General features: G+C 27.7%; 1 protein-coding gene across 6 annotated transcripts in view; it reads right to left on the minus strand.

Moving 5' to 3' along the window:
- Positions 1-21315, minus strand: part of LOC135963489 (tolloid-like protein 1) — a 215159-nt gene that overhangs the window by 107819 nt on the left and 86025 nt on the right. The window contains exon 1 of one of the 6 annotated variants that reach the window (XM_065515360.1): positions 15649-16090. The exons of the other annotated variants lie outside the window; for them this stretch is intronic. The gene's annotated coding sequence lies outside the window, so the exon portion shown is untranslated. Of the gene's footprint in view, positions 1-15648; positions 16091-21315 lie in introns of those variants that run through there. 6 annotated transcript variants of the gene reach the window in all.

The raw sequence follows: 21315 nt of genomic DNA on the forward strand, positions 1-21315 counted from the left end.
CAGCATTTGCCGAAAAACGACTAGAATATGTGGCCAGACATGAAACCGTAATATTTCGCCACAAGTTGCAATACCTATTAAAAACTATTTATAATGAAGTGGTTGGGATGTTTCGCATCATCCTTTTCATAGTCTAGACCCATGGTAGGGCCTAAACAATATGAATGATATTGTTCAGGTTACGATGATTTTCGTCAAACAACCCGAATGTGAACAAAATAGCGTAATAGAGCGTAAAAATACACACAATTCATTCAGTTTCTTAATGTTGTTGTGGATATTTTATTTTTTACCCAAAAGAGCACACAAATTAAATGCATCTTTTTGCCTACCAATGGTCTAGACTGTATCCCGTTCGACTAATATTTGTTTCCGTCGATGCAGGACGCTCGCTCTGGGATATGCTCTCCGTGGGATACATAGCTTGATTCGTTCTTGTCCTCAAAAGGTAAGCAGTTCTTTTGGCTCGAAATCCATATTTTGCCAGAAAGAGGGGAAAAGGTCATAGCTAACAATGACCAATGCTTTGAATAAATTTATATTGTAGAAATGTTTTAAAATAAAAGTAAACATTTTAAAAAATCCCGCATTCTTAATTCATATACCCAAACAAAAGTAAAAACATTATTTGATTACTAAAATTGGAAATTTTGGTCCCACTACACCTTGCTGTAGAAATGCTGAAATTAAGTTAAGTTGAAGTATATTAAAATCGAAATCGAATGTTTGATTGAAAAGGCTTTAAAAATACTACAAACAAATCAAACAAATTCTGAAATGTGTTTGTTATTCGGTTTTAGGATTTAAAATTATAAAGACATTTTATATTTGACCCAGTAAGCACCAAAGCTCCAAAAATTCAAGCACTTCAACATTTTGTTGGAATTTGACTTGAATGCAAATGTAATTATACTTTAGACATGAAAAATATTTGAAAATTTATTTATTTTTCAAACCAAAAACATATGGCTTGAATTTATATTTCCTTTTTACTGGAGAATGCTATTGAAATAAAGTGTAATACAACTGTAATTCAATTGCTTGACTATAATTCAAGGCTTGTATTACACTTGCTTTCAACTTGAATTCCAGTTAAAATGCTTATTGGGGAGATATTAAAATATAAGTTTTACGAAGGTTTTCTGCTTCTCAGTTTTACAATTTTTAAAGAAAATTTGCCTTATTTTGGATTTTAGGTGATGATTTAACCACAATTGTTGCTTTGTCTTTAAATTCAGATTTTTGCCATATTAACCTAATATTATTATTAAACAAATACTAATTTAGTTAATAATGAAGTTTTACATTAAATGGCTTAATAAGATTTATAAAATCTAAGCTAACAATAACATTCCTTTGCATAGAATTTAAACAAAATTAAAATATATTTGGAAATTTACATATGTACATCTAAAAGTATTTATGTGTGTGATTAAAAAAAACATGATTAAGCTTTTAATTTAATTTAAATTTATCCTAAATTGTTAGCAATGTTCATTACATTTTGACATTATTGTTTAAATCTTAAACAAAGCATAAAAATAAAATAATTCTAAACAAAATATTTACATACAAATTGCACTATTAAATAGATTTTATTTATATTTTACAACTATTATACAAATACAACCAAGTAAATAAACACACATATGGGTATTTCCACCGGAAAGTCTACCGAGACCAGAAAATTAAAAGTGTTTGAAAACACTTTGTTATAAATAAATAAATAAAATATAAAAAAATTTTCCATTTATTCATAACCCATTTCGAGATATCCGAATGCAAAGTCGCTCAAATTCAACTTTTCTCATTTGAATATTTATAATGCACGTTTTGTTTTGTTGCAAATTGTTAAATAGAGACATTATGCATTGACTTTTGATATCTGAAATCTTTCTGAGGGTACAAAGACTCAAAAAAGAATGCATAAGAAACTTTGTGATTGCAAATAATTGTAAGCTCAACACCATATAAATAAGTTAAAATTATATCTTATGCCGTCTGATCAGATTGAAAGGAATTCATTGTTATATAATTTAGACAAAAAATGGAAAGAACTGAAAAGCATTCCAGGTATAGCCCAGTTAGACTACTTTTGTTGCAATGGTCAAGAAGGAAAGGTGGAGGGTATAATAAATTTCATTTAAATTTATTATACCCTCCACCACCACAAGTGGTGAATGAGGGTATATATAAGTTTGTCATTCCGTGTGTAACATTGAGAAATATTCATCTGAGACCCAACAAAGTATATATTTTCTTGATCCTTATGAAATTCTAAGTCGATTGAGTCATGTCCGTCTGTGTGTCTGTGTAAAACACACTCACTTCCAAAATACGCAAACAAAATTGGTAGACTTGTTGTCCTAAGCAGTTTGGTATTGAAAATCAGCAAAATCGGTTCAGTAGAACCGGAGCTATGAACCAAAATGTGAGACAACCTAAAAAAAATTGACAATTTTCAATATTTTTTGTGGATGGGGTAAATATGTATGTATATTGCAGATAATACCATAAAACTTTACACACGTTATTATACCCTTCACCATGAGTTGCAAGGGTATATATAAGTTTGTCATTCCGTTTGTAATTTCTACATTTTTCATTTGCGACCCCACAATGTATATATATTCGGGATCGTTATAGATAGCAAAGTCGATATAGCCATGTTCGTCTGTCCGTCTGTATGTTGAAATCAACTTTCCGTAGCCCCTAAATAATTTACATACATGATTCATACATCAATATTTCGGGAAGCGATAAATATTGATACATCAATAAATCGACAAAATCGGCCCACAAATGGCTGAGATATAAGAAAAAAACCGGGAAAACCTCGATTTTTGCCCTATTTTTGATCTATATCTGGATTACTATGTCATTAATATAGACAATATGGATATCTAATGATAGATATTTTAAAGTCCATTGCAACGATGTATATAAGACTATAGTAATTTTGACCTACAATGAGTCAAAATGGGGAAACTTATTTTTTGAACCGAATTTTTTATACAAAAAAAAATTTTTTTGTCATAATTTTTTTTTTTTATAAATTAACAAAAAAATTTGGAAAAAAAATTTAAAAAAAACAATTTCGAAAACAAAAAATTTTCAATTTTCAAAAACAATTTAAAAAAAAAATTAAGTTAAGTTTGGTGGAGGGCATATAAGATTCGGCACAGCCGAATATAGTTCTCTTACTTGTTTTTATAATAAAACGACTAACTCTGGTGAAAATTATAAGAATCGGTTCATGATTTCTCCTAGCCCCCATACAAATTTCTTCCCGAAATATGGTTCTATGGTCTATAAATGCCTTCAGAATTGCAGTATCCATACAAAATTCAGCAAAATTAAGTTTCGTGATTAAAGACATCACAACACTAAATTTTTTGTGGATCGGCCCATATTTGACCATAGCCCCCATATAAAGTTCACTTCCGAAAATCACTTTCGTCATAAATAATCCCCATATATACCAAAATCGCTATACCTAATTCTATGATGATCGGCCAATAATTGGTTATAGCTCCCATATATATCAACCTAAAAAATATGTATGCAGGTGGAGGGTATTTAAGATTCGGATATACCGGTCTATCTTGTTTTTTTATTGTATTTACTGCAGCACAATATCTTTCTCCATGTCTATATACTTGATAAAATTTTGGCATGATAAACGTCAAAATTATATTTTTTTAGTATTATTGCTTTGTTGCGACAAAATTGTTAGTGTTTTTGCTCAGACAACTTTGACTTGAAAACAAACATATTTTTTCGTAAAAAAGCAACAGAAACTATATTTATATCATAATGGAAAAAAATGTTCCGTGCGACTGTTATTAAAATTAATTAAAAAAAAAGTATAAACTATTTTTGCGTAAAATCAAAACCATTTTTAACAGATATCAATCCACAATATTCTAAAATTAGTCACATTAAAATATTGCCTCAAGTTTCGCTGAAATTGGTGTTTGAATTGTTGGCCGAGAAAACGACTTCTGTATTTGTCCCGTGCGAATGCCTCGGTTTTCTGCAATTACCTTGAAAATGAAAACTTTCCAATAATCCAACATAGCACCAATTACAGGGCTAATTAAGAGCTATAAATTAACAGCCATATGCATAAACATTTACAAAAGGTTTATAAACCAATAATAGGAAAATTTTCATAAAGTTGTATTCATAAACGATTAATAGCTTAAAATACCTTTGATAAACAATTGTTAAATGTAAAAATTTTATAGTAGGTTCGACCCTATTTTAAACCTACTTTAAGGAATTCTTTTTGCTTTTTATCTTAAAAAAGAGGATTCTAAAGATAAATTTGGAATAATAGATGATACTATTGCAATTGCTAAACACAATTTGCACTCCGCTGGCTTAGACAAAATCAGTACATTAGTTATTGTATCTTTATCAAACTTTTATGAATACAATACTTTTATAAATGGTTTTTAAAGCTAAAGTGTTCGTTAACAAAATTGTGTTTTAAATCTACAATAAGTTTTTTTTTAATGCATATAGCCGTAAGCCTTTTGTCGAACTAAAAATTCGATTTATTTTGACTTATTTTTCACTTTAAATGTGTACGAATGTCCTGTGCGACATAATTGAATTGCCCATATACAAAATATTCACTTATTTAAAAAAACACACAAGGGCGTATTTCTATAACAAAATACTATACGAATTTTCAGGGGGAGTTGAAAATATGGCTGCTGCAAAAAAAAACTAGAATCATTTGCATATTTTGTTGGTAACAAGAACTAAACTATAACATTATAAAATAAACATACATACATATGCACAAGTAAATACATACAGTTGTTGACAATACAATAGCTACTCTTGCAAATATTTAATTAATAGGTCAAAATCCAAAGAAAATCGTATAAAATTTATCCAAGATCAGCCTCTTTTGCTCTGCTGCTAAAAGTTCGAGAAATAATTTCGAATTTTATGGCAGATTATTGATTGATAACCTCCCAGGGAGTATTTTTTTTGGAATTTCTTAAACTCAATTGATATTTGGTGATTGACTTAAAAATGCGGGTTTTTTTTTTAAATTTTAGCTTTTATTTTAAAACATTTGTACAATATAAAATTTGTTCATAGTATTGGCCATTGTTAACTGACAACATATGGATTCCGAGCCAAAAGAACTGCTCATCTTTGGAGGCCAACAACAAATCATGACAATATTGGATACTCTGTTTCAAAGTGAAGCATATCCCAGAGAGAGCATTCTGCATCGATCTGGACTATAAAGCGGATGAGACAAAACTTCTCAACCACTTCATTTAATATACTTTTAAACAGGTATTGCAACATGTGGCCGAGTGTTATCATGATTGAATGTTACGGTTTCATGTCTGGCCGCATATTTGGCCAAAGCTCGCTTCAAACAAATCAGTTTAATTCGGTATAGTTTTCTTGAGATGGTCTGGTCAGATTTCTGCCGCTCATAAGAGATACGACTCTTTTGCTCCCACCTCAGTACCATGGATATTTGGCTTTGGTGTCGATTCGGCTGGTTGGCAGGGCTTCACATATGATCTCCATTTTTCATCGCAACTAATGATTCGGTGCAAAAATGATTTTCTTTTATAGCGTTCAAGCATCATTTCGGGCATGCAAATCGTCTTTCAATATCTCTCGGCTTCAATTCGTATGGTATCCTATGAACGCTCAAAATCGGACATATCCTGCGATACCTTTCCTGTGTTCTTTAATTCTTTTTTTTACAACAGTTCAATACCTTTCCACAGGCCGAAGTTACGGACAGTTTTATGGATTTGCCTCCCGTGGTACAAAATTTAAATTATTGTTTGAATACCACTCAAGGGCAATTTTTCAATAGTGGCATGATGCCAAATCGTGCCAGAAAAATTAAGGCAAACTGAATTTATAGTTTTCGAAAAATGATTTCATTATATTGTCACTCACTGTTTATACATACATATGTATGTATTTATTGTACATTATACAATAGAATCCTACACAAAAAAGAATAAGGTGCATGAATAAATTTGCCTGTTTATGAAGGCACTCTTTTATATTTGTGTTTCTGTGGATGTGTTTGCATGTGTTATTAATGTAAATAAATTTAGAAAATTTTGTATGAATTTTGTAGTCGACTGAATAAAGGAGGAACAAAACGATTATAGAAAAAATAAAGAAATAGACAACAATATAAAAATATAGTCATTGAATTTTTTTTTGGTATTTAGAAAGTAATTTGCATGAAACTGACAAATAAACTTCAAAATGTGTAGGTATGTTATAAATATAAGGATGTACAATTTAGTGCATAGTACAACTTTATGTAAATTTTGGTGGTCTGCTGGAGGCCACACCTGTTTTTTATGTAGACACCGAATGTTGTTTAATATAGACGCATCAATTTACAGTAGGATAGAATTTGGAAGACTTGATGTATTTATTAGCTTAATTTTCAGTATATACAGTAAACCTCGCTTAAAACGAATTCCTGGTTATTATGAACTTACAAAAAATATCGGTTATAACGAATCCTACATTAAATCAATACATTTTTTTTTTGGTGACACAGCTTTGGTTTGTCTGAAAAATTTTAAATTTTAGCCAATATTTACATATAAATAAATAAGTTATATAAAAATCTTTGAAATCCGATAGGAAACAAAAACATTGCACGTGTTTAAAAATTTTACATGTCGAAGGTACCCTACTGTGAGCCCCCATAGCGCCGCCCCTGGATCATTTATATGGCCCATTTTAATATCTTAAACTCGAGTACTTCTTGGCTACGCCCACGTCAAATTTTATCCCGATCGCAACAGCCGTTTAGAAATGCCAGATTTATTATTATTTCAAAAAAATTTCGATTCTGCCCCTCTGTGTACCGTGAAATTGATTAATGCATAACAAATAACTTATTTATTTATATTAATATGTAAATATTGGCTAGAATTTAAAATTTTTCGGACCAGCCGTTTAGAAATGCTAGATTTATTTCCAAAACATTTTGATTCCGCCCTACTGTGCGAAAGAAGGCTACCGACTACAAATGCCGCTAGCAATAATTGTCAACGTGTAGTGAGCTATTTACTTTTTTTGAAAACGGCAACAACATCGTAACCATAACCATATACATATGTATGTCAGTGTGCCACTTTTAAATATATCATTCTTATAAAAATTCAAAATATTCTTAAATACCGTAAAAATTTAAAAACTAAACCATTTATTTGGTTAAAACCTTTTAATTGTTAATACATTTATAAAATTTAATGCTATTAATGTTCATTTTTGTTTAATAAAATACAATCACCCTAACTATGAAAGAAATTTTACAGTTAATTTTTGTTAAAGTCGACTGTATTTTAAAATATAACTTTTGTTTTTATTTGAAAAAAGCTTAAAAACTTTTTCCAACATATACATACAAATAATTGATAATATTTTTACGAAATTGTACTAAAATTCAAATAACGATTTTAACGGCTGATTAAGAGTTGCATAATGCTTTCAAACGGAAGTGCCTCTCAAACTGTAACATATCTGTGGGTATTATTAACATTGAATAAAAGCTTTGAGTTGATCATTGATCGTAGGTATGGCAACGCTAATGTTTGCTGCGACTCTTATATTCGAATTCGAAAGCTTTCAACTTCGAATATACAGTTTTGACAGTTAAAGAACATTGTAGAAGTTCACCAGAGATGGCGTGTGTATAAATAGTGGCCATAGTTGCAGTTCAGTTTATCAGAAACCCTATTCGAATAAAGATCAACAGAGTGCCTTCAAGTGTGCTGTATTTTCAAGTGAATTCGTGTACATTACAAAGTGTGTCTGTATTTCTGTGAATTTATAAACGTGTATAAAAAACACTAAGTGACTATTTAATTCTGTGGTTGTTGTACATTTTAAATAAATAAAGAGTTGTTACAACTTTTAAACTACTAAACGGCTTTTATTTGCAATCAAAAGTATCCGGTTTATTTAAAGGAAATAAACCAACGTTTTGAAAAGGTTAAAACGTAACAATATTTTTCAACAAATGTAAATAAAAAAAAAGAAATTTCAAAAAATTAAAAAAACAAAATGTACATAAACGTTCAAAACAAAAAGCTTTTTTTGAAATAATAAAATAACATTTTAAATTGTATTTGAAATTTGTTTTATGGTACGAAATTTAAAATAATAGTCAACTTTATGGACTTAAAATCGACTTTAAGGCTGTTCTAGTTAGGCTGAATATTTTTAAGAATTCATTTATTTCCTATTTTTTTTACGTTGACAGCACTAGATCTGTTCATTACCGTCTACGAAAATACGTACATTAAAATTGGCTAATATGCTTCTAATTCTAAGTAAAGAAATATTCAAGAATTGGGGGCTCAATGGTATAATGAAACTAAAAAAGGAGTACTAAACCATACTAAGAAGTACTTTTTCGTTCATCAAAATGGTACTTTTAGAATTTTCTATAATATTGAACCTAGAATCAAGAAATAACTTTGATTTCAAACTTTACGGGGGTTCAAGTGTGGAAAATTGGTACTTTTTCTTCCAATGGTACTTTTTGTTATATTAAATTATTTTACTTATATCCATAATAGTTGGCTGATATGATTATGATATTGAGGTAACAAAAACTATTATTCTTCGAATGGTATTTTTTGGAATTTCTATAATAATGAATAAGCAGAAATTTAAACACATATGATCCTGACTGATTTAGAACCTAAAAAATTAATTCAACTAAATTTTTAATTTTTCTACTGAAAATATATTAAAAGTAAAAACCGAAGAATAATTGTTCAGTTAAGAACCTTTTGCTCTCATTTGATTACTGTTAGTTCTATTTATAAACCGAAATATAAAAATGTGTACGTCAAAATTATAAGGTCAGTGCTAGAAAATATGTAAAAATGGATTATTATTGTTAAGATGTGATGTATTAATTTCCTTTTCTAAATTGTTTAAACTTTCATTCTGATTTGTATCTTTCCAAATGCTATTAAATTATTTACTATTTGATGCCAGGGCTTGATTTTGATAGGAAAAAATATACAATGGTTCAAAAACTTTTCTAGAAATCGATTGAAATTCAATACAACTTTTCTTATCGAATTATTTTAAATCGTTCGATTTTCATCACATATCTGTATATTTTCAAACAAATTGTAGAATTTTATAAGGTTTTTATAATTATTTGAGCTAAGTATCTCATATTTATTGTGATAAAGTTTTAAAATACCTGTAATTTAAAAAAACATCTTTATTTATAAGCTCTTTTCAATAAAGATGACAACAAAGGAAAACATTTTTTCCCAGAAAAGAAAACGGTATAAGATGTCATTTGCAAAGTTATTTTTTGATGGAACATTAATGAATTTTCTTTAAAATATAGAATTTTAACATACATACATATATGTACTTTAAATTAAAAATAATAATAAAAAACTATTTTTTTTAAAAAAATTTATGTTATCAAAAAAGCAGTGAATATTAAAAATTGCAATAGTTCTTTTTATTTAAATACCTACCAACTATGTATTCGATTAAAAATCGAATAATTGATCGATATGCATAAATTTAGTAGTTTTTTTAGGTCGATTTAATAGGTAACTATGTATGTATTACAATATTTTATTAAAAACATTTTGTTTTATTTTTTATGACACTTACATGATTGATATCTTGACGAGTTTCCAATTAAGACGATAAGTTATTGAGACATATACATTTCACATACCGACTTAAATTTCGAACAATTTTTCACTACTGCTATTTTAATTTATCCACAACATTCTTTAAATCTTTTTAGTCACATTTTGTTTTATGTTTTATAATAACTCTATTCAATTTATTATCTTTTATATTTTTATTCTATCTAAATTTGATTTGAAACACTCTGGCAAACTTTAATTTAAAATTACCACCTGTGGCATTTTCATAATTACGTTTTATTGCTTTTTTCACTTTGCTCTATATACTTTGAAACTACATAATAATAACAACAACATAACATTTTGCCTCACCCTCTCATTATCCTACCGCACTCTTATATAAACTCTCATCATTCATGGTAAAAAAATAAAGCATCAAAAGAAAAAGCAATAATGGAGGAATAAAAAAAATTTTTGTTGCCCACATTTCTAACACTTTTTTCACAAATTTAATTTTTATTTTGTAACGATATTTTTTTGGAAAAATATTAATAAACATTTATATTTTCTATTTATGTAAAAATTTTTATAGTTTTTTAATATTTTATAGTGATTTATTAATTAATTGTTAACAATTATCCTCAAAGCAACCGAACACTTGTAAAATTTCTAGAAAACTAGAAGAAGAATGCAAGTGAAGTATTTATTGTTGGGTTGTTGTTGTTATTAATAAATGGTATGCAAATGGTGAGAGGGATTGTGTGTGTGGATGTTTGTTTACTTTAATGAGAAAGTAAACAGGAATGGAAAACTGAGATTATTAAATGGTACTTAGTAGAAGGGATGGAAAATTTAGTACTGTTGCAATATTATTCATATAAAAATAGTTATTTTGACATTTTTGACAAGCTCGGATAAAGTAGGTAGAAAACAATAATTATATTTCTTTTAAAATTTGCAATTTTTAATTTATTTTATAATGCTTTTTGCTTATTTCCATATTTTTATTCCTACTCCCCTATTCCTAATATTAGAATTTTCCTTTCATAAAGAGTGTGCCGAAAAAAATTATTCTTGTATTAAGTTAAATAAAATTTAAAACGTTCAATATAAAAATTCTTAATGTTTTAGAAAAGACATATTTTTAAAAGCTAACTTGACTAAAAAAATAATTTGTTGGACCAATGCTAAATTATGGCTGGAATAGTGTGTATAAGATTTTTACATGATAAACATTTTGACAACTTACTGTCATGTTTTTTGTTAGCTTTGTTCACTTGCATTTATGTTATATTTTGTAACCTTGTATGTGTCAATTATTTGGCCATTAAATATTTATTTATGTCTTTGTATTTCTCATGTAAATGTTTTCAATTTCTTGTTTGTTGCATTAAAAACAAAACATGTGACAATTTATTACATTATAAGATATATAAAACTACTTTAATGTTTAACATTCGCATAATGTCAGCCATTTAAATACACAGATATAACAACATAAAAGAAATTGTAACATAAATTTATGTTAAACTTGTTTGAAAACAGCAAATATTCAATGCGCGTAAATATAAATTATGCATTCTAAGCATGTTGTAATTTTATTTTGGCGCTCATAAATCTTTTTTTAAAAAAAATCCTCAACTGTGTGAATTTGTAACTGTAACTACTATATGTAGAAGTCTGTATTGGCAGCAAAGACCTGTACAGGGGCCAAAAAAGGAAGATGAATAGCATATGTATATATTCCCAGCAGTATAACAGTTTCTATATAATGTTTGCCAGAAATTGAAAAATTTCCAATATGTAAAATCACTTAAGGCTGTAATCATTCATGTTGAACACACCACGTATTTGAAAAAGGATACAAGTTGGTGGTAGAAATAATTGAAAATGGAATACAAATATTAAATGATGCATTAGAGTTTGTATTGCAAGAGTACTGCTAATAAAGCAATAGTAACAATTGTAAGTAATATTTACTAGGAATAGTAAAATAAAGTGCAAAACATTTCACTAAAGGCAATGTGTACCGAAACCTCAGCGCAAGTAATAATAATAATAAAGTTTACTTAAGTTAAGGATCCTTTTTATTTAAAGAGTATATTGCTGTTGGTTCTTAGAAGTAAATAATAGTAATGGAAAGCATTACTCTTTCCATACATATGTTTATGCAAATAGCAAGTTTGTAGAACTTTTGATACAATTGATTTTAGTACACTTTACAATATACCGACTTTTTTTGCTTGTACGTAAATACACCCAGAGACTCAGGCGGGAATCGAACCCGCAATCCTCAGATTGCTAGACCAGCAGTCTACTCTATCGAGGCAACCAACGTTACCGAAATAACAGGAAATACAGTTACCTCTAAAATACCGCTACCGAAATAAGGCAATATACCGATCAATTATCGACATAATTGTCATCGTTGAATTAATGTTAGTAAGTTTTTTGAAAATAAGAAATTTATAATTTGAAATTGTTAAATAGAAATGTGAGTATTTTACATACATACGTACGAACAATTATAAATACATATTGAATGTTTTCAACAATATTGTTAAAAATAACATAAATTATTGATATGGAAAATAAATTTTTAAGTTATCAAAAGAATTCAAACATATTTATCAAAAGGCTTTAAATTAAAAAAAAAACTATAAAATATTTAAGAACTTTCGGTATTGGGCAAACAAATAAATAAAATAAAAACATATTTCTGGCTTCTCTGAATTTGAAATATTTAACAGAAATTAGCATGTGACATGTGTTTTAATAAATATTTTAATAATAAGTATTGTATATTATGTATGTATATAAATTTAACCAAAACTAACATTTTATTTAAATTTTTGCGAGTATAGAAAATAAAGCAACTTATTAAAATGTTTAGTTTTTATATATATTTTTTGGCAATTGTATTTCAGAAATTTCCAATAGAATTGCAGAAAATTCTTTAAATAAATTTGGAAAATGATGAACCACAACAAGAAAATTCTGAATATATAATTGGAAATTTTTGAAATACAAATAGAAATTTTTTGAAAATAATTGGAAATGGTGTGGTTTAATATCGCTATATATTAACTCAATATTATTTAAAGTAATAAAGATGTTATATTTTATACTCACACTTGAAAATATTTTATTGGAAAAATGCTTACCTGTAAATAAAGAAAATATTTATTATTAGTAGATATTGGGTATTTATTTTAAAATGTTAAAATGTTTTAAAACATCTCTTTTTTAAATGATGGAAAAGAATTAAGTATTCAATCGTCTATATTCTAAAATTAATAATATGTTTTATATTCAAATCCTCTAATATATTTGACTAAACTTATGTAATGGCGAGTTAGCATTTGTAATTTCTAAGAATGGCAAAATTAACTGAGAAGTAGCTTTAAAAGCTACAGGTTATCATTGTGAAAATAGAACAATCGAGTGTTTCTGGAAATCACTAGAAGATGTCGCTGGTGTGTATAAATATTGGTAGTTTGTGGTGCTTCTGAAGAGTAAATATAGGCTTTTTATTTAAGTATTTGGCATTGTTAAAAACCTTAAGACTTAAAGATTGATATTTTAGTATAATTAAATTTTTGAAACGTGATTTACCTTAATAACTAAACAAATTATAATATGGTGATTTTCCGTGAAGAAAAATATAAAATTGTAACGGTTAAAGTTGTCATAACCAAATGTAGAACTAAAGTGTCAATAAAAACTTTAAAATTTATTTTCAAATACCGAAATTCCAAAAACGAGGAAAATGTGTTCCAAAAACTGAGTTTTTTTTTTAGAAAAGTGCCTACTGTGAAGTTATTTACTGTGTGATAGTAAAAAAGACGTTGTATATACATATTTAAATAACATATAAGACTATACAAATATGGAGCTTTTTCGAGGATCAGTGCTTTCCGTTTTTAGAATTTTTTACTCAAACCTAAATTTCAAATTGGGCAAGTTTGGATTGGTCTTTGGAATACTATGTCCGCTTAAATGAGCCAAATTTTACTTTACACGCTTTTGAATTAAGTTTTCTTTCCGGATTAAATAAAAATTGTATATAGTTCCGAAGAAAATTTGTTTTTACAAAAGTATATATATGGGAAATTCCACGAGAATCGCTACCCTTGAAACTTTTTTTCAAGATGATTTGATTAGAAGAAAATAATAAAAAGTTACTATGTGAAAGTATTTATATCATATTACAACATTTTAATGTTTAAACTGACTATATTTAATTTTTTTAAGTTTTAGGTATGTTTTTGGCAAAAATTGCGGCGAAAACTAGGCTCCCAATTAGCTTGTAGTATGAAATGAATTTGACTCTGATTGTTTTTTGCTATTGTCAAATTGTTTATTGAAATCGAATGTGTATTTTCTATTAATTTTTTTAGTTTTTGTATAGATATATTCACAGAATATATATTGTTTTATTATAAGAGAAAAATCTGTCACGTACGGTATGTCACGTACGATATTCAATTTTATTTATTATAAAATCATCCAAAGATTGTTTTTATTTAAATATGATGGATTATAAAGGAGAAATATTTCGTTTAGTGTAAGAAATTAAAAGATTACGCCTCTCACGATTCGAAAATTTTCACATATTTCTACATGGCTTCCGTTTTATGTCACGTACTTTTATTTCGCTCAATATTTTGGACAACAATATTTCGAAAGAACATTTTATTATTTCAAAATATAGTACCCTCTGAATGGAACATATGGACCAAATTATTTTTCAGGTACTCTTAGTTTTGCAAAATCTATTCCATTCTATAGGCGTACAAATGTCACGTAAGATGTTATGGAATTGCCCATATGTGAAAAAAAGCAAGTTGTTTTATCGCCAAGATAGCTGTTATTTTAAAAAAAAATCGACCATCCGTATGACCGCCATATCTAAGAAACCAAAATAAAAATCGAACTAAATTAAAAAAAAAATAAACCAAAATATCTCTTCAATTAAAATAGATAACCTAAATTTCTGTTTTAAATTTCAGCTTAATTGGATCATAAATGGAATTTTGGCGATGTTTTTTTTTAAAATGTGAAGAATGTGACTAACTTTGAAGGACCGCGCTCAGGTCTTCATAAATCCTATGAAGCTGAACAACTGTAAATCATCTCGAAAGGACCTCAGTTCTAACAATATCTTCAATTGTTCCCAAGATACCGAATTATTTTCAAATAAAAAGTTTCTAAACCACTGGGCAACGTATGGATTCAGAGCCATCTTTTTAGACCAAGAACGAATCAAGCCATTTTCTGATACTCTTTTCTGGAGTAAAACGTATCCCAGAGATCGATCGAACGGGCACGATGTGGAATATAAAGAGGGTAAGGCAAAACTTCCCAACATTCTAAATAGTTTTTAACAGATATTAAAACATGTTGCCGAGCGTTGCCATGATGGAATATTACGGTTTCATGTCTGGCCGCATAGTCTAGGCATTCTTCAGCAAATTTTCACTTCAAACGAATTAGTTGCGATCGGTACAGGTTCCCTGTGATGGTGTGGTCAGATTTCAGCAGCTCATAATGGATAGGACTCTTTTGCTCCCACCAAGTACAGAGAATTACCTTAGCGCCATGGATATTTGGTAATTTTGCAATCTCTGGTTGAGTTTGACAACAATCTTCATGGAGTAATGCCTCCAATTCTTAGTTTTTCTTCCGTATCAAAATCACCACTTCTGAACCGCACAAAACATCTCTTGCTCGTTGAAACCAATAGAACACATTCGCCACAAGTTTCAGCGGCAGGTTTTTTCAGATTAAAAAAGTAAAGCAAAACTTCCCGCATATGTTGGGCCAAAATTTGACATTTTCGAAGCAAAAACTAAGTTAAAATAAATTACAGATATTTACCGCGTGCAAAAGATATCTCATCTATTGTAAATTCCTTATTTTTAAGTCATAGGTACACACAATAATTTTATTTAAAATATTACATTTTAAAATTATTTCTTCTTACCTTTTTTAGTCTTAAAGATTTAACGGCATTAACTGTGTTGATTTTTTATTATTTGATACAAAATAATTTATATATTTTCTTTTAAATTTATAAGTTTTGAAATGTTTAATTAGTATTTTAATCATAATAATAGCACTCTTACGTTTTGCAATAAAATTTTCAAATGAATTCAGTTATTGTTCATATTTCAAGGGTTTCTTTTTATTATAAGTATTTCGAATATTAATTTGTTGAAAATGATTAATTTTAAATATAACCACATTTAAATGACATTTTCTTCAAATGTTTTTGTTATATATTTAATCAGGGCTGGGATGTTGTTAATTACTGGGATATACTTGTTTAATGAGCAGTTGCAGCTAATTATTAAAATAAAGTTGTTTCAGTTGACATTTACATATATTAATTATAATTTATTATTGTTATTAAACACATTTAAAAAGTAATAGTTATTCATAGGTATAATACATTTAATTATAATTGTTGTTTTTGTTATATATTTTCATAATATAATTTGTTTGTAAAATCTGTTTGTAACACAATTATAGATAAAGTTTAAAATTCTGTTTTTTTTTTAATTTTTTTTAAACACTTTGTTAAAACTGTAGTTTATAGAAATTTGTAGGGTTTATACATAAATATTGTATTGCAGAGGATTATATGGCTTATTTTTTATTGTATTTTGTTGTTGATGTTTTAAATAATGTATATATAAAAATCGTTTTTAAAAATATGCGAAATTATTTTATTATTGGTTTAAAATTTATTGAATTTAAATCATAATTATTGTGAGTTTCTTGTTTTCGTTAAATTATTTTGTAGTTAAAATTTATTATTCATATTGTTATTTTTGCTTTATTTAACAAGTGTATGAGTTGGCTTGGTTTTTCGGGGAAAAACTTAATTTAATTTTGTTTAGTTAAATAAATATTGCTCGATATTTGTTTATTTTGTAATTTCATTATGATATGATTGGAAATTTAATATTATTATTCTTTATTATTACAAGAGTATGTGTTTTTAACAGTCTTCTTAGGAAGTTTATGCATTGTTTTAGAATATATTTGTTTTATTATATGATTTTTATTATATATTTTATATTTCTTATATAGCTTAATGCTGTTGAAACAATGTTTAGTTGCTTTTTATTTATTATGAATGAAGTACTAAATTTATGGCTTATGTTGTTGTGTATACAAACAAACATGTTGCAGCAAAAATTTTTCACAAATGGAAAATTAATTTAATTATTTCATGTTGCTGAAACTTTTGGACTACAGTATTTTTTTGCAACATGTTGATGAAACATTTTATTGTTTAGCTCGAAGAAAAGAAGTTATTGATCGTATATTTTAGTTTGTTGAAACTATTTGGCAACATGTTGCTTCAACATTTTTAGCTGTTAGTTTTCAAGTTTTTTTTTCACAGATGTTAATGTTATTAACCGGTTTCTTTGGCAACATGTTGATGAAACATTTTCCTGATAACATAATGTTTAGTTGCATTTATCGCGAAGAAAATGAGTTATCGTATATTTTATGTTATTAAAACTATTGGGCTGCAGTTTTCTTTGGCAACATGTTGCTGCAACATTTTTATGATAACAAAGTAGCTGTTAATTTTTAAGTTTTTCACTCAGATGTTAATGTAATTAATTAGTTTCTTTGGCAACATTAATACATTATATTGTTGTTTATATAAAGTAGCATGTTGCTGCAATAATGTTCACAAATGGAAAATTTAATATTGGTCGAATTTCTCATGTCGCTGAAACTATAGGACTAAAGTTTTCTTTGGCAACATGTTGATGAAAAATTTTCTTGATAACAAAATGATGTTTAGTTATATTTATCTTGAAGAAAATAAGTTATTGATCGCATAGTTTATATTGTTTAAACGAATGGGATGCAGTTTTCTTTGGCAACATGTTGCTGCAACATTTTTATGACATCAAAATAGCTGTTGAGTTTTGAGTTAATTTCCTCAGAGAATTTTTTAATGTTGTTGATGAAACATTTTCGTGGTAAACAAAACGTATATTAAGTTACATTTAACAAATTAAACAAGTTTATGTTATTAAACGTTTCTTGGCCAACATGTTGATAAAACATTTTCCTGACATCTAAATTGCAGTTGAGTTTTTTTTAATTTTCTTTCCTCGGAGAATTTGTTAATATTTTTCTTTGGCAACATGTTGATACAACATTTTAGTGATATACAAAACGATTGTTATGATTAACTTATACTATCGATTTTTTGTTGTTAAAAGTTTTTTGGGCAACATGTTGATGAAACATTTTTATGGTATTAAAATGACTTGACTTGAGATTTTGTTTTATTTTCACAATGAAGTTGCTACTGTGTTTAGTATTTTGCAAGTTTTTGATGTAACATTTCTCAGAAATATTCTGAAGTATGACATAGGTTTTGAAGAATTTATTTTCCATTGTACTATAAATAAAGTATTTTTTTGTGACTAGAAACATTTTAAAGTATTAATGGCCAATCCACTTAAAAGGATATTTTTCTCTCTGGATTTTCAGCAACAATGTTTAGCAGCATTTTTTTGTAGACTTATTTCCATGCTTTAGTAATGAACAAAATTGGTATAGTCATGATTCGTACATGTTGCTGCAACATGTTTATTTGATATAAGTTTCATAATTTCGTTTTCATTAATGTATATTGGGGTATAGTTTGGTAATTAAAAACATTCTGGAGTATTTAGGGCCATATTCTCCGCAATGTTTTCTATAGCAACATTTTTATTTTGCAAACATTTTTTTGTAAAACATTCATGACTTCCACAAATTCATTTTTTAATTAAAGTTTCTTAATCTTTACACAAATTTCAAGAATAGTTTGTAATGAGTGACATTTATAGTCGCATTGTTGTTGCTTATAGATTCCCAAGTCATGGCTGAGTTAACGTAATGCTGCAATAATCCATAGTGCATATGACATATGTTTAGCAACATTTGTGTGTTTCCCTGCAACATGTATTTTTATAACAAGTACTTATAAAACTTCTAGATCTATCTGCAACATTTTTTAGTCTAATTTTTTTTATTTAATTTGATTGTTTAGTCTCTGTTAAATACTTTTTTTGCCAACATGTTTATAAACATGTTGCCTCAAACAGTAGAAGTTGAATACAAAAATGTTGATCTTTAGCTACATTTTCCAAAACTTCCTCGATAAATTGTATACAACTTTTATCTGCTTATAAGTTAAATTTTGACCAGATATTTGAAGGCTGCCACACATGATTTGTGAGAAGTTGCTGAATTGTGAATTAATGCTGTGTAAATGTTTCATATACAATCTACATATTTCTGTGATAAATTATCTGAAATGAAATTTGGTGTTGCTTAGATGTTTATTTATGGTTTTAATGTTGGAAACATGTTTACTGCCTTTGCAACATGTTTAAAATATCTCTTATTTGTTAAAAGTTATACTTGTTCTAAGCCATCCATTTATTGTTTAAAACTAATTCAATCATGTTGCTGAAAAAAATTTGTTTACTTTCTGATGACAATTTGCTGTAGTGTAGTTTAATTGGTTAATTTCGGCTTTAAATCATTGTTGAAATGTTGCTTAATGATGGCCACAAAATATTTTTAATATAGAAATGCATTTTGGTAAGAAATATATTAGGTGTATGAAACAAATGTTGCTTAGTGTTTCTTTGGGGGATTTTGGTAATTAAATCAAATGTTGCTAGAGTTTAAAGCATTTCGTATTCTTCATAAATGCTTCTTTGACAATTTGCTGTAGTGTGGTTTGATGTTGCTTAGTTGATTTATTTTCGGGTTTAAATCATTGTTGAAATGTTGCTTAATATTATTCATATGTTAACAGCCACATAATATATATAAATTCGCTGAAAGTTGTAAATGCAAATGTTGCTGGAGCTTGAATCACTTACGAAAACGAATTCGAATTCTTTTTAAATGTTTCTTTGAGAATTTACTGCATATGTTGCTTAGTTGTTTATTTTTGGCATTAAAACATTGTTGAAATGTTGCTTTATATTGGCTACATGTTTATAGTCACAAAATATTCGAAATATTTTTTATTAAGTAATAAATTTTGTATTTCAATCATTGAGTTTAAAAGTTTCGAAAGCGAATTTGCTGCAGTGTGGCTTAATGTTGCTTAGAAATTTAAAACACTTCTTTATTGGAGAATTTTAAGATGTTTATATAAATTGCTTCATTAATTTGTTGTTAGATTAAGTCTGGTGGAAGATCTTTTGTCTGCATTATGATGTTTATAATAAATTGATGCTGATTGGGATTTACGGATATGGAATGGATTTTTTTAAGATGTTTTTAGCTAATTCCAAGCATATATGCTGCATGTTTAGCAGTTTTGTTGATAATTATTTTATGATAAATTTAAAAATGTTGATCAATTTCAAATTAAGCAACATAATTTCCGCAACCTTGTTTCAGTAAATTGATATGAGCGTAATTTATTTAAAGTGTTTCTATACATTTTTATGCAGAGTTAATTATTTTTAATTTTTGAGTTTTTTTTTTAATATTAAGGACATGTTTTTGAGCTTTGTTGTTTTACTGGAATTTAAAGTTAGTTTATAAACATTTATGTTAGCAACTTTGTTTATAGTACATTGATAAACATGTTGCTGACAGCAATCTTGCTTATGGTTCAATGAAGAAAATGTTGCTGAATGATGAATAGTATGGTGGTTGCTCAGACGTCATTAGATGCAATGTTTCTATAACATTTTATGTTGGCAACATATAGAAAGCAACTTTGTTTAAGGTTTATTGAATAATATGTTGTTGAATGATGAGTTTTTATTATGGTTGCACTGATGTATAAAATTTTATGTTGTCAACTTGAAAGAAAATGTTGCTGAATGATGAATAGTATGATGGTTGCTCAGTTGTCGTTAGAAGCAATGTTTCTATGTTTCGTTAGAAGCAATGTTTCTATATTGGCTGAATGATGAATTGTAATATGGCTGCTCAGATGTCATTAGGCGCAATGTTTCTATGACATTTCATGTTAACATCTTAAAGACAGCAACATTGTTTATGTTGTATTTAATAAAATGTTGCTGAAAGTTGAATGGTCAGCCACTTTGCTTATGGTTCATTGAAGAAAATGTTGCTGACTGATGAATAGTATGATGGTTGCTCAGTTATCGTTAGAAGCAATGTTTCTATGACATTTTATGTTGGCAACATATAGACAGCAACTTTATTTATTGTGTATTTAATAAAATGTTGTTGAAAGTTGAATTTTATTATTTTTGCATTTTATGTTGACAACTTAAAGACAGACACTTTGCCTATGGTTCATTGAATAAAATGTTGCGGAATGATTAATTGTACTATGGTTGTTGAGATGTAGTTAGCTTCAATGTTTGTATAACATTTTATGTTGGCAACAGAAAGACTCCAACGTTGTTTATGGTATATTGAATAAAATGTTGCTGGATGTTGAATTTTATTATTTTTGAATTTTATGTTGACAACTTAAAGACCATCGCTTTGCTTATGGTTCATTGAAGAAAATGTTGCTGGCTGATGAATTGTAATATGGCTGCTCAAATGCCAGAAGCAATGTTTCTATAACATTTTATGTTGGCAACATATAGGAAACGACTTTGTTTATGGTGTATTTAAAAAA

Source organism: Calliphora vicina, chromosome 1 (genome assembly GCF_958450345.1).
Source record: "Calliphora vicina chromosome 1, idCalVici1.1, whole genome shotgun sequence".
Taxonomy (NCBI): domain Eukaryota; kingdom Metazoa; phylum Arthropoda; class Insecta; order Diptera; family Calliphoridae; genus Calliphora; species Calliphora vicina.